Source organism: Coregonus clupeaformis, unplaced genomic scaffold (genome assembly GCF_020615455.1).
Source record: "Coregonus clupeaformis isolate EN_2021a unplaced genomic scaffold, ASM2061545v1 scaf1614, whole genome shotgun sequence".
Taxonomy (NCBI): domain Eukaryota; kingdom Metazoa; phylum Chordata; class Actinopteri; order Salmoniformes; family Salmonidae; genus Coregonus; species Coregonus clupeaformis.
The window spans coordinates 1,054-13,114 of NW_025535068.1; the positions used below are offsets into that span (position 1 = coordinate 1,054).

General features: G+C 47.3%; 1 non-coding gene across 1 annotated transcript; it reads left to right on the forward strand.

Moving 5' to 3' along the window:
• Window positions 1-10,349: 10,349 nt before the first annotated feature.
• Window positions 10,350-10,420, forward strand: trnag-gcc. Its single transcript has one exon. It is a non-coding gene; the product is annotated as a tRNA-Gly (tRNA).
• Window positions 10,421-12,061: the final 1,641 nt, after the last annotated feature.

The window sequence follows — 12,061 nt, forward strand, 5'->3', positions numbered from 1 at the left end:
GCTGGGATTACCCACTAACCTCCCAGTATTTAAGGTCTGTTTCAGCTCCGGTGTTAGATCGAATGCAAAGCTTACACCCGAACCTGTCTCAGCTTTCTGGCTCACCCTGGTTTTGGGATCCGGACCTGCCCTGTTTTGGATACTCAGGAGAACCAGACCTGCTTTCTGCCATAGACTAATAATCCCCGGTAACCTGACAGCCTTCTGCCTTGCTACTACGTATTTTGGATTTCCCTTGGAACTGTACTGCTGCCTGGCTTCATCTTCCACCCTGTGTGGTAAATTTCCCCAGGACTCTGGGACCACCCACCACCGAAGGACGAGATCAGCTGCCACTGGGGGTAAGATCAGCGCATTGGACGGACCCTGTTACCCCTGGAGCCTATTCACTCCCTACTTCCTCTTTTCCTTAATTAATAAACTTTGGTGTGAGCAATTGGGTGGTGGCATTTGTCTGAACGGATAGTAAGATCTGACCATTATGGACTCACCTTACTTCTCCCAATGGAAACCGAGTGAGCATGAGCATGGCCAGCAGCAATAAAATAACAATTTTAACTCCTCACCAACCTTACCCAGCCAGTTGCTCAGACCAGCACCCAGCTTCCGAGGTTACCTGCCCCGGCTGATTGCAGCCGCTTGTTCGCGAACCGAGATTGGAAACCCCGAGCTGGTTCAACGGCGATTCAACCGCAGGTCGATTCCTGATTAGCTGCTTGACTTCAGTTTCTGCAGCCGACCTGCACGGAGGGGGGCGTGGGTATGCATCACGCACCTGACGGGCCGAAAGCTCGACTCTGGGGAACAGCAGAGTCTCAACGTCAAACCCTGCATGTGCAACCTTCGAACTGCCCTGCTGGAGTGAGATATGTGTGAAAATATGAGGGGAATGGGTTAGGTATTCGACAAGGCAGACGAATGAATTCATGAAAGAATTGGAACACTAAACTGGGGACGGCAATGGTGATATAAAGGATAGTTGGTCTCTAGGCGAAACTGCCTTCCACTCTTGATGGGGCCAATGACTGACGGTAGGATCGACAGAAGGATACAGACCCGGTCAATGTGAGAGGGGGCGCTGCAAGTCACCTACTACGCATTCGGAGAGATCGACTGGGCTCCCTGGGTAACTGACACTCACCCAGGTAGCTTGATCAGTCTGAGCCTATGTGAGATTGGGTTTAGCTCTCCCTCACTTCCTGCAAAGAGCGCCAGCAGCCGCTCCACCTCAAACCTCTGCCTCATTGGAGGTGATGGACATCGTAGGGTAAATCTCTGCCCTATTTAAGGGCCTACGGGAAGGTTGAGCTTCAATGACCATCCAGTCCTCCGACCGCAAACCCCCGCTGCAAGTTACCTCCGCCTCTCTGACTGGCCAACCTACACCCTGGCTGCTCTGGTGGATTCTGCGCAGGCCAACATAATGGATAATGGCTGGCACGCCAACTGGGACTGGAGAACCTCCGTTGAGACTCCCATTCTGCCCGGGCACTGGATTGGAGACTTGACGATGGTACTTATGAGGCCCGTGGCGGGGTTTGTCGGAAAATCAAGAAATCATCCAGTTTCACCTGCTCTTCCAGGCCAACCCCATCGGAGGTCAGACAACCTCAGCCGATCGGGTGACCGGGTGATCAGGGAGTGGGGAGAGGACTGCCACCAACCTGCCCTAAGCTGAGCTGCCGCACTACCCCCTCGGCCAGTACCTACTAACCCGCTCCGATTCTCCAAGTCCAGAATGCTGCATGGTTAGAGAGGTGTTAAGCGAGAGCCATATCCCTGCCCCCTCACCGATCGTGTGGACGACTGTGCCAACGACTCTCGGGAACATCAAGGGGTAGTTATTGTTGTCTGCTCTTTGGAAAGAAAGTCATGGAGGACTAATCAATGGAGCTCTTGTCAGGATTAATCGCCCATCTTCATCTCTCTGCTGGAGCTGGGTAGCAGATGATCTCATGCCCTGCATGATACAGGGACAACGAACACAGGGAAAAACATCTGCCTCTGCTCACCTCTGCTTGCATACCAGGGAGCCACTGTTTTTACAAGTTGGATTAGTGATACTACCCAGGGATGGGAGGGAGATGGGAATGGAAAACCGCATTCAATACACCAAACAGTGTTACTAGAGGAGGCCTCACCAATGCTCCCGCGGTTAGGCTTAGGGTGTAGCGACAGGAAATAATTTGCCTGCTTATGGGAGGATATCTAATTTATCCAGAAACTGTCTGAACACACATCAGCAAGTCCCTCATCGAGAATTTCCACGGAAGGCAGAGAAATGTGAGTTTCACGTCAAGACAGTGGGCCTCCTGGGAGAAGAGAGGCAGAATAGGGATCAAATGGATCCTGCCAAAGTGATAGAGTACTTAGGATGGGAGAAAAAGAATGCAACAGTTAACTAACTTATAGAAGTTATGAAAATACACCTCACGCTCTAACTAGCACCAAGCAACCCCTCACCTGACCGCCCCAGCAGCCGACATGGGTGTTCAGTACCTCGCAAGGTGAGTTACACTCGCCTCCCATCCTCCAGATGCCTGATGTGGGACCGTGGGCACCATTGTGGGAGGTGGACGCCGGATGTGGGAGTTGGTGGGTGATTTTAGTGGGTGCAGAGGATAGGAAGCTCCATCTCTGTGCTTTTCTCACGAGCGTCCCCTCTGAGTGCAATGACGAATAGGAACGGAGCTGCTGGCTGTGGAAATTATTGGAGGAGTGGCGCCAACTGACTGGAGGGGTCCACTGATTCATTTCTCGCTTTGGATGACTTTAGAGAACTTCTGGAGTACATCCGCACGGTCAAACGTGCTTGAACTCCAGGCAGTATGGCTGGGCCCTGGGCTTCACCAGGCTCTGCACTCTCGCTTGTCATACCGGCCTGGGGATCACAGAAACACAAGCTGAGAGCCCCTTCCCCATTAATTCAGAAGGATGGAGTAATTCTGCCATGACTCCCAGTGTCGATTCTGCTAGTTCATCAGAGGAGCTCTGACTGGGCAAGCTGAGGAGACAGGTGCTGGAGCGCTCCCCACAACCAGCCAGGTCTGACTCTGCCCCAGCTGGTCAGCCTCGTTGTCCCGAAGACCTTGAGGTCCCAGGTCATTGGGGACATGACTCCCGCCTGCGTTGTACCCTGGCTCACCGGGCACTTGCAACGCCGCTTAGGAATTCTGGTGGTTCTGGAGGAAGGATAAGGAATAAAGCCATTTGCAACGAATAATAAGTCGTCCTGTCGGCCCCTTCAGCTCCGATTGCTGTGCAGCCTTGCCTGTGCCCCGAGACGCCCCTGGTTCACATCGGATTGTACGTGCCTTTAAGGTTATGAGGAGTCTTAATCGGAGAGGCAAGATGGCACACTTCATTTCTCCCCAAGGCTCCTAACCGCCAAGTGAGATCGCTTCCAGGTCTGTGAAAGCCGGATCCACTTGGACTGAGGTGGTAATTCCGCTTTGGAAGGAGTTGTACTGACAGACCGGAATCTAATCAAGGGAGTCAGAGCGGGAAGCACGACCGAGAAGAATGCATGATTCACGCAATCCCCACTCCTGGTGCAAATTGGATATGGGTGGAGTACGCACACAACTCTTTGACTGCTCTGCCATCGCATGTCTCCTCTTCCAATGTGGTTTATGGGATACAGCACTCTCATTTACAGCCAGGAGGAGGAGGTTACTTGCCCATCTGTGACTTGCTTTGCATGGCGATGTGCCAGCACCTGGCGTACAAGCCCCGACCAACCCAGGCGGCTACTACGGGCCAAACGGAGAGAATTCTGCTCCCACCTACCATGTTGAGTCTAAAGGGTGTGGTTGTTATCGGAAGAACGCCACTCAGGGTGGAGTTGCAGAAGCTGGCACTTGGTTCATTGGCCCAAAAGAGTGATTAGCCCAACTGGCAGTCCGGCCCCCCAACTGCCCAATTCCCTGAGGGTGATCCACTTTCCAGTGTGTCTAAGATTAAGCATCATGAGAGGGCGGTCCCTGCTGGGGCACTGGTCCCTCCTCCCTCCGATCGTGCCTGGCCGATGGTGGCCTGGTTTACACTGGCCCGCCGCTGCTTCGGGTCCAGAGAGGAGGGGTGCCAGACTTCTGATGGGAGGGCTATGGACTGAGGGAGGACCTGGGTGCGAGCATTGGATTGTGGATAGGACTCTATTAATTACGCTTTTCTACTCAACGATCTTGATCAACCTGCAATCCCGTAGCGCCCAGAGGGGTCCCTAACCGCCTCGGCCTGGGCCGGGGCTTCTGTCCTGTGCCTGATCCCTGTCTCGACTCGTCCATCTCCCCGACTAAACCTCGGCTTTCCGAGGATGAGGACGCTCACTGACCCATTAGCCCCCCTCCGGCCTCTCCCCCCGCCCGGCGTGGTGGAAAAAGGTGGGAGGGGCGCCCTGTTGGGGGTTGTCATGAGCCCACTCCGGATAACACCATTACTCTGCTCTGCACTCCCTCTTCTACTCAGCCCAACTAGCCTCACACCTGTCCCTGGCCTCTGCCTCGGCTCTGATTATGCATGGCGCCTGCATTATCACTAACCTCCAGGTATTTAAGGCCCTGTCTTCAGCTCTCCTGTAGAAGAGTAAGACGAAAGCGGGCTACCGGTTTCGTGACCGACCTGCCTGGGATAATGCCCCAGGAGATCCATGATGCTTTCTGCCATAGATCTGACATTCTGTCGTAACTCTGGACCAGCCTTCTGTGCTAATACGCATTTGGATTTCCTTGAACTGTACTGCTGCCTGGTTTTCATTCCGCCCCTGTTCACTGTCAGCCCCAGGACTTCTGGGACCACCCACCACCGGCTCATAGGAGATCAGCCACTCTGGGGGGCATGGGCTGTGGTTGACGGGGACCCCCGTTACTTAGTCATTACTCCCACTTCCCTTTTCCCCTTAAGTTTAATAAACTTTCTGGGTGTGATAAATTGTGGTCTCTCCGGGCCGTCTGTCTGAAAAAGTATAAATTATTCACAGCAGTAATGGCTGCCAAAAGTGCTTCCACCAAGTATTAACTCTGGGGTTTGAAGAAATATGCAATCAGGACATGGGGGTGGGTTGGGGTGTTGTACAATTTTCTTTCACTTTGAAAATATGAAGTAGGTTGTGTAGATCTGTAGGAAAAAGATCTAATTTAATCCCTAAAAAAAAATGAAAGGCAGCAAAATGTGAAGACTGGGCAGGGGTGTATAGACTTCCACTAGGCACTCAATGTTGTGATAAGAAGTGTATTTCCTTAACTGTGGCTTTTACTCATGTCTGGATTGTAATTTGACATACAGTACATGGCCATATCTAGCCAACCTAATTTGTTTCCCTCACCAAATTAACACATCTCAAACTCAGAATCGGCTTGATATCCTGTGTGTGGCCCGGGACACTGGAACCTATAGCCATAGGGCGAGATTCCGTAATGAGCCAATAATAATTAGTGGCCGGGTTGAAATACCCACATTCCCACTGTTTCCCCATATCTTCTGTGATGTTAAGGAAGTTATAAAAAATGCGTGGTGATCGTAGCTTATGTGTTCTCCCTCATATTGTTTTCATTGAAAAATACACAAAATGTATCTCACAGCAACACAATGTCCCATCATGCCTTGTGTCTTCCCTACAGGGCCGAGCCCATTCTTCTCAGGATCAAGGAGGACAGAACCCGCATTGTCTCGCCGTCGTTTGACAACATCAAGTATGACACGTTTGAGATCGAGGAGTATCCGCTGTCTGCTCATGGCTTCGACTGGGAGCTGTGGTGTCGCTACCTGAACCCGCCCCAAAGCCTGGTGGACCCAGTACAACCACACCGCCCTATCAGGTCACTGTCAGCAAAGACTTAGGAATCAACTGTTGTCTTGTGCTATTTTACAGGCACTGTGTTGCATTGAAGAATCCACACAATTTTGTGTCTGTGGCTTATTCTATTTGATTTTAATAACATGTAAGAACAATGTGTGCGAACCTGTTGCATCAGTTTGATGTAGATCTCCTGGTTGTTTTTAGACAGCCGTTACTTAGAAACGTGGGAAATCCTCATTCTTGACGACAAATAAAAGGAATAGGCAAACAACCTTGTAGGTTTATTATTGAAAACATTTAACAATAAATCAAATGTGAAAAATCTTCGGCTGAGCACAGAGGTGTTACAAATACGCTAGGAAGTACTAGGAAGTAGTTAATAGAACCACAGCTCATAATTGACTGTTTCTCTCTCTTTTTGACATCTTTGTACCAGGAGCCCAGCTCTTATTGGCTGTTTTGTGGTGGACAGGAAGTACTTCGAGGAGATTGGCCTATTGGATGAGGGGATGGAGGTGTATGGTGGAGAGAATGTGGAGCTTGGCATCAGGGTGAGTGGAGTCCAAATTATAATCAGCTCAGTAGTATGCCAAATCCTAACTTGAGATCGGTCCCCCATTGACATCTATGGTAACAAAGAGTCACTAACAGCAACCAAAACAAAACAGGTGGGGTTCTAAAAGACACTCATGGGGGGTGTCCACTGAAAGTTGACAAGCAACGACAACTGGGAACTAAGACACCCACCATGAGCGCCCACTAAATTTGCCCAAGAAGAGGCAAATAAAATGAAAACCCACAACAAACTTAGACAGGAAGCAAACCAAAAAGTGGAACAAAACAAAAACAGGGAAGAAAAGATAAAGGATTGTTTTTTAAAATCAAAATGGAGAGAGCCAGCTAAAGGTGTTAACCCTCCACTTCTCTCAAGCCAACTGGAGCACTGTGCCAGCCGCTCTTAAATATCCCCTGTGCCAGTACAGGTGAAACGTCTTCTGACTAACGAGATGACAAGCCAGCACAGGGTAACACATACTAACGAGGTGACACCAATCAGTGCGCCTAAGGTCCAACCTTTTCCAATGGAAAAACCAAAACCTGTAACAATAATTTACACAACTTGAGTTACGTACAAACCCGGAATCTCAAGTTAGGATTTGGCCCATATTGACGACTCTTGGACTCATTAGTGTGTGTGTAATAATCTGCAGCTGCTGTATGTGAGTACCTGGAGGATACAGCCAGTCAGCTCAGCCTTCCTCCAGATGGGCCATGAGTGGAGCTGCAGTGTGCCAGGGAATACCCCAAAGCGAGCTGACATTCACCCAGCTCAGCGACTGTACACTTCCATAGAGCTGAAAGTATATCAAACAAACCCTTAGAAATGACTATGGGACATGCATGCACACTCCACATTAGTGAGACAGACACAATGGGTCTTGTGTGGATATCTGTGCCTCCTTTCCCTTGCAGCTTTGTGGTCCTGCAGCATCAGGAGGGAAGGGAACAGCCTACTCTTTGGGAGGAGTAAAAACTCCCTTCAAGACTGGGTGTTAATAGAATGATAATGGGTCAGAGCAGCTGTGGTTCAAGATGTCACTCCATAGGCTGTATCTTACAGTAGCTTTTCTGATTGGCTACCTTTATCCTGCAGAAGGGAGAAATGTGCTCTATAGCAACTATATTGATTTATGTATTGCATTATGGACCTGGCTGAATGGGAAATACTTATTGTGTGGAAATATGGCAAAAGTTCAAGGACTGTCTAGATAATCCTATTGAGACTGAAATGATGGTATAACAAATCCATTGAATTGGTGGTTCATCAAGATCACAAGTATGCTGGAGTGACTTTTCAATACAGTACGGCAAAAGTTCAGGGACCGATTTTAGTGTTGAGTGTATGGCCAACTTGAAATCCTCTATAGAATGGCTTATCTGCGCTCTCTTAACAGGATCTATATGTGCAGTGCATACGTAATGTTGCAGATAACAGACATCAAGTCATGGATCATCAGTGTTGTTGTCAATGATTATGTAAATGAGGCGTTTTCTTGACAGAATCAGGAACTGCACATCTGTCCACGGGGCATAACATCCCCGTAATGAATAGTTGTATTTAGGCCCGCCAAAACAAGGGATGGGATTTTTCTGTCTTTCTACAGATGCTTCCTCCCTGGTACCCAATAACCACATGCTGTGCTTTAATAAATACTTCATTTATAGATCTATCTTCATTATATTTTTGTTTATTTACTGCCATTAGATTATTTTAGTATTTTATTACATTTACATTTTAGTCATTTAGCAGACGCTCTTATCCAGGAGCGACTTACAGTTAGTGAATACATTATTTTTTTATACTGGCCCCCCGTGGGAATCGAACCCACAACCCTGGCGTTGCAAACGCCATGCTCTATCAACTGAGCTACATCCCTGCCGGCCATTCCCTCCCCTACCCTGGACGACGCTGGGCCAATTGTGCGCCGCCCATGAGTCTCCCGGTCGCGGCCGGCTGCGACAGAGCCTGGATCCTAATCTCAGCTCATTACCTGTATAAAAGACACCTGGGAGCTAGGAAATCTTTCTGATTGAGAGGGGGTCAAATACTTATTTCCCTCATTAAAATGCAAATCAATTTATAACATTTTGACATGCGTTTTTTGTTGTTATTCTGTCTCTCACTGTTCAAATAAACCTACCATTAAAATTATAGACTGATCATGTCTTTGTCAGTGGGCAAAGGTACAAAATCAGCAGGGGATCAAATACTTTTTTCTTCACTGTAGGTGCCCTTCTTTGCGAGTCATTGAAAAACCTCCCTGGTCTTTGTGGTTGAATCTGTGCTTGAAATGCACTGCTCGACTGAAGGACCTTACAGATAGTTGTATGTGTGGGGTACAGAGATGAGTTAGTCATTCAAAAATCATGTTTAACACTCTTATTGCACACAGTGAGTCCATGTGACTTAAGACATTGTTTTATTATCCTGAACTTATTTAGCCTTGCCATAACAAAGGTCTTGAATACTTATTGACTTTTCATTTTTTAATTAATTTCTAATCATTTCTAAAAACATAATACAATTGACATTATTGGATATTGTGTGTAGGCCAGTAAAAAAATTGGGAGTGGCTCCTAATCCATGACCGGATCTTTTATTTCTGAGGCTCCGTATCCGTGAGTGTGCAAATTCTCATGGGAATTTGGGACATCAGTCAACATGCCTAAACCGGATTAGATGCAGCTAGTTAGATCAGAGTTAAATGCCAAAAAGATGATATTCGCAAAGTCACTAAGCAAAACAAACAGACAACCAAAACCGCAATAGCCACTACAATGTCAAAACATGATTTTGTTAATGAGTTCAGTACCATTTGCATGATTCTTTGGACCCATGACTGATGTATCGTCATTAGCAAGCCAGAATTGGCTACTTAGCTAGCAAACTCTAGTCCAATACTATCCATGTGCATTTCTATGTATGCCTGACTCTCATACATACTTTCACATATCCTGCCCTATTTATCTGGGTATATTGGTTATTTGGTGTCTTTACATGTACTTATTTGCCCAACCGTTTATGGTTGAAAGTGCTTTTTGTAGAGATTGGAGCTAATAATATTCAGTCATACACCCAATAATATCCACATCTGTGGCCCTATCAAATTTGTCCTTGCTCGTAGCGTAGTTCTGTAGTACAGCTATCAAAATTGTGCCTCTGTTTTTAGACTGATAAGAATTGTATTTGACAAACTGTGTCTGTACTCAAACAGCATCTGGAGTGAATATAGCTTCATAAATGTGTAATATTTCACAACTGTGCCTCGAATGCCTTTCAATGTTTGGTTTATATAGTATTATCTGAAGGAGGAATCTCTAAAAAAGGTATTATGCATTGGCTGGGAATTGAACCCGGGCCACCCGGCTCACGTGCAGCAGGCGAGAATTCTACCACTGTACCACCCATGCTTAGATGAGTATCGGGTGTATCCTGCTCTTTTGAACGAGACCGAGAGCCACGTCACTAAGGGGTTGGCCAGAGAAGAGGGAGAGGGGAGGACTGCCTGGAGGAGAAAAGGTGAGGGAAGGGGGAGATGAGTCATTCTTCTCCTCCTGCTAAGGTGCTCTGAGCCATACCCTCCCTGCCTGCACATGTTTGCTCTGCCTCCCCCTCCCCCGCCATCTAGGGTGAGTGAGGGGGAAGTAGTGTATGAAGAATGCGCCATAAGCTGCCATCAGCCTGTAATCACATTAGGCTGCTGGTAACCCACCCCTCTCCCTGACAATAGCAGGTCAACAGCAGGAGTATTTAAGGTACTCAAAGTCTGTGAGAGTCCAGGGTTCTGTTCTCAATGTACCTTTTGTTATACATGCTCATTCAGTCTGAGTCTCTGTGCTGAGAAAATCCGCCGTCCTGCTTTGACATACTCAGTCACTTGTTTGCTGTGCTCCTCCCCTTCACTCTGGTTGGTGGTCACTCTCAGGCTAGATTATTTTGTGGAATGAAGTTCCTTTTTAAGCCATAAGCAGGGAAATTCTAGCATGTAAAGCATTGGTGGTTCAGTGGTAGAATTCTCGCCTGCCACGCGGGAGGCCCGGGTTCGATTCCCGGCCAATGCATGCATTTCCTTTTGCTCTGGTAGTGGATTTGAATAAATGGGTAACACATTTGGCATTGCTATGACTTGTACCGTGAACATTTTCAATAAAAGTTAGAATGCATTTTCTGTTTTAGCTTGTCCTCTGATGGTTTTCCACAATATTTACATTGAGGGGAAAAAAGTATTCGATCCCCTGCTGATTTTGTATGTTTGCCCACTGACAAAGACATGATCAGTCTATAATTTTAATGGTAGGTTTATTTGAACAGTGAGAGACAGAATAACAACAACAAAATCCAGAAAAACGCATGTCAACAATGTTATAAATTGATTTGCATTTTAATGAGGGAAATAAGTATTTGACCCCTCTGCAAAACATGACTTAGTACTTGGTGGCAAAACCCTTATTGGCAATCAGAGGTCAGACGTTTCTTGTAGTTGGCCACCAGGTTTGCACACATCTCAGGAGGGATATTGTTCCACTCCTCTTTGCAGATCTTCTCCAAGTCATTAAGGTTTCGAGGCTGATATTTGGCAACTCGAACCTTCAGCTCCCTCCACAGATTTTCTATGGGATTAAGGTCTGGAGACTGGCTAGGCCACCCCAGGACCTTAATGTGCTTCTTCTTGAGCCACTCCTTTGTTGCCTTGGCTGTGTGTTTTGGGTCATTGTCATGCTGGAATACCCATCCACGACCCATTTTAAATACCCTGGCTGAGGGAAGGAGGTTCTCACCCAAGATTTGATGGTACATGGCGCCGTCCATCGTCCCTTTTGATGCGGTGAAGTTGTCCTGTCCCCTTAGCAGAAAAACACCCCCAAAGCATAATGTTTTCCACCTCCGGTGGGGATGGTGTTCTTGGGGTCATTCTTGAGCAGGGGGGACCTTGCGGGCGCTGCAGGATTTCAGTCCTTCACAGCGTAGTGTGTTACCAATTGTTTTCTTGGTGACTATGGTCCCAGCTGCCTTGAGATCATTGACAAGATCCTCCTGTGTAGTTCTGGGCTGATTCTCACCGTTCTCATGATCATTGCAACTCCACGAGGTGAGATCTTGCATGGAGCCCCAGGCCGAGGGAGATTGACAGTTCTTTTGTGTTTCTTCCATTTGCGAATAATCGCACCAACTGTTGTCACCTTCTCACCAAGCTGCTTGGCCATGGTCTTGTAGCCCATTCCAGCCTTGTGTAGGTCTACAATCTTGTCCCTGACATCCTTGGAGAGCTCTTTGGTCTTGGCCATGGTGGAGAGTTTGGAATCTGATTGCTTCTGTGGACAGGTGTCTTTATACAGGTAACAAGCTGAGATTAGGAGCACTCCCTTTAAGAGTATGTATAAAAGACACCTGGGAGCCAGAAATCTTTCTGATTGAGAGGGGGTCAAATACTTATTTCCCCTAATTTAAAATGCAAATCAATTTATAACATTTTTGACATGTGTTTTTCTGGATTTTGTTGTTGTTATTGTCTCTCACTGTTCAAATAAACCTACCATTACAATTATAGACTGATCAGTTCTTTGTCAGTGGGCAAACGTACAAAATCAGCAGGGGATCAAATACTTTTTCCCCTCACTGTATAGGCTACAGTAAATACATTGCTCTCGATCATTCAATGCGATCACTGGCAACAATCAATTTATAATTTACACCTAGTGGTG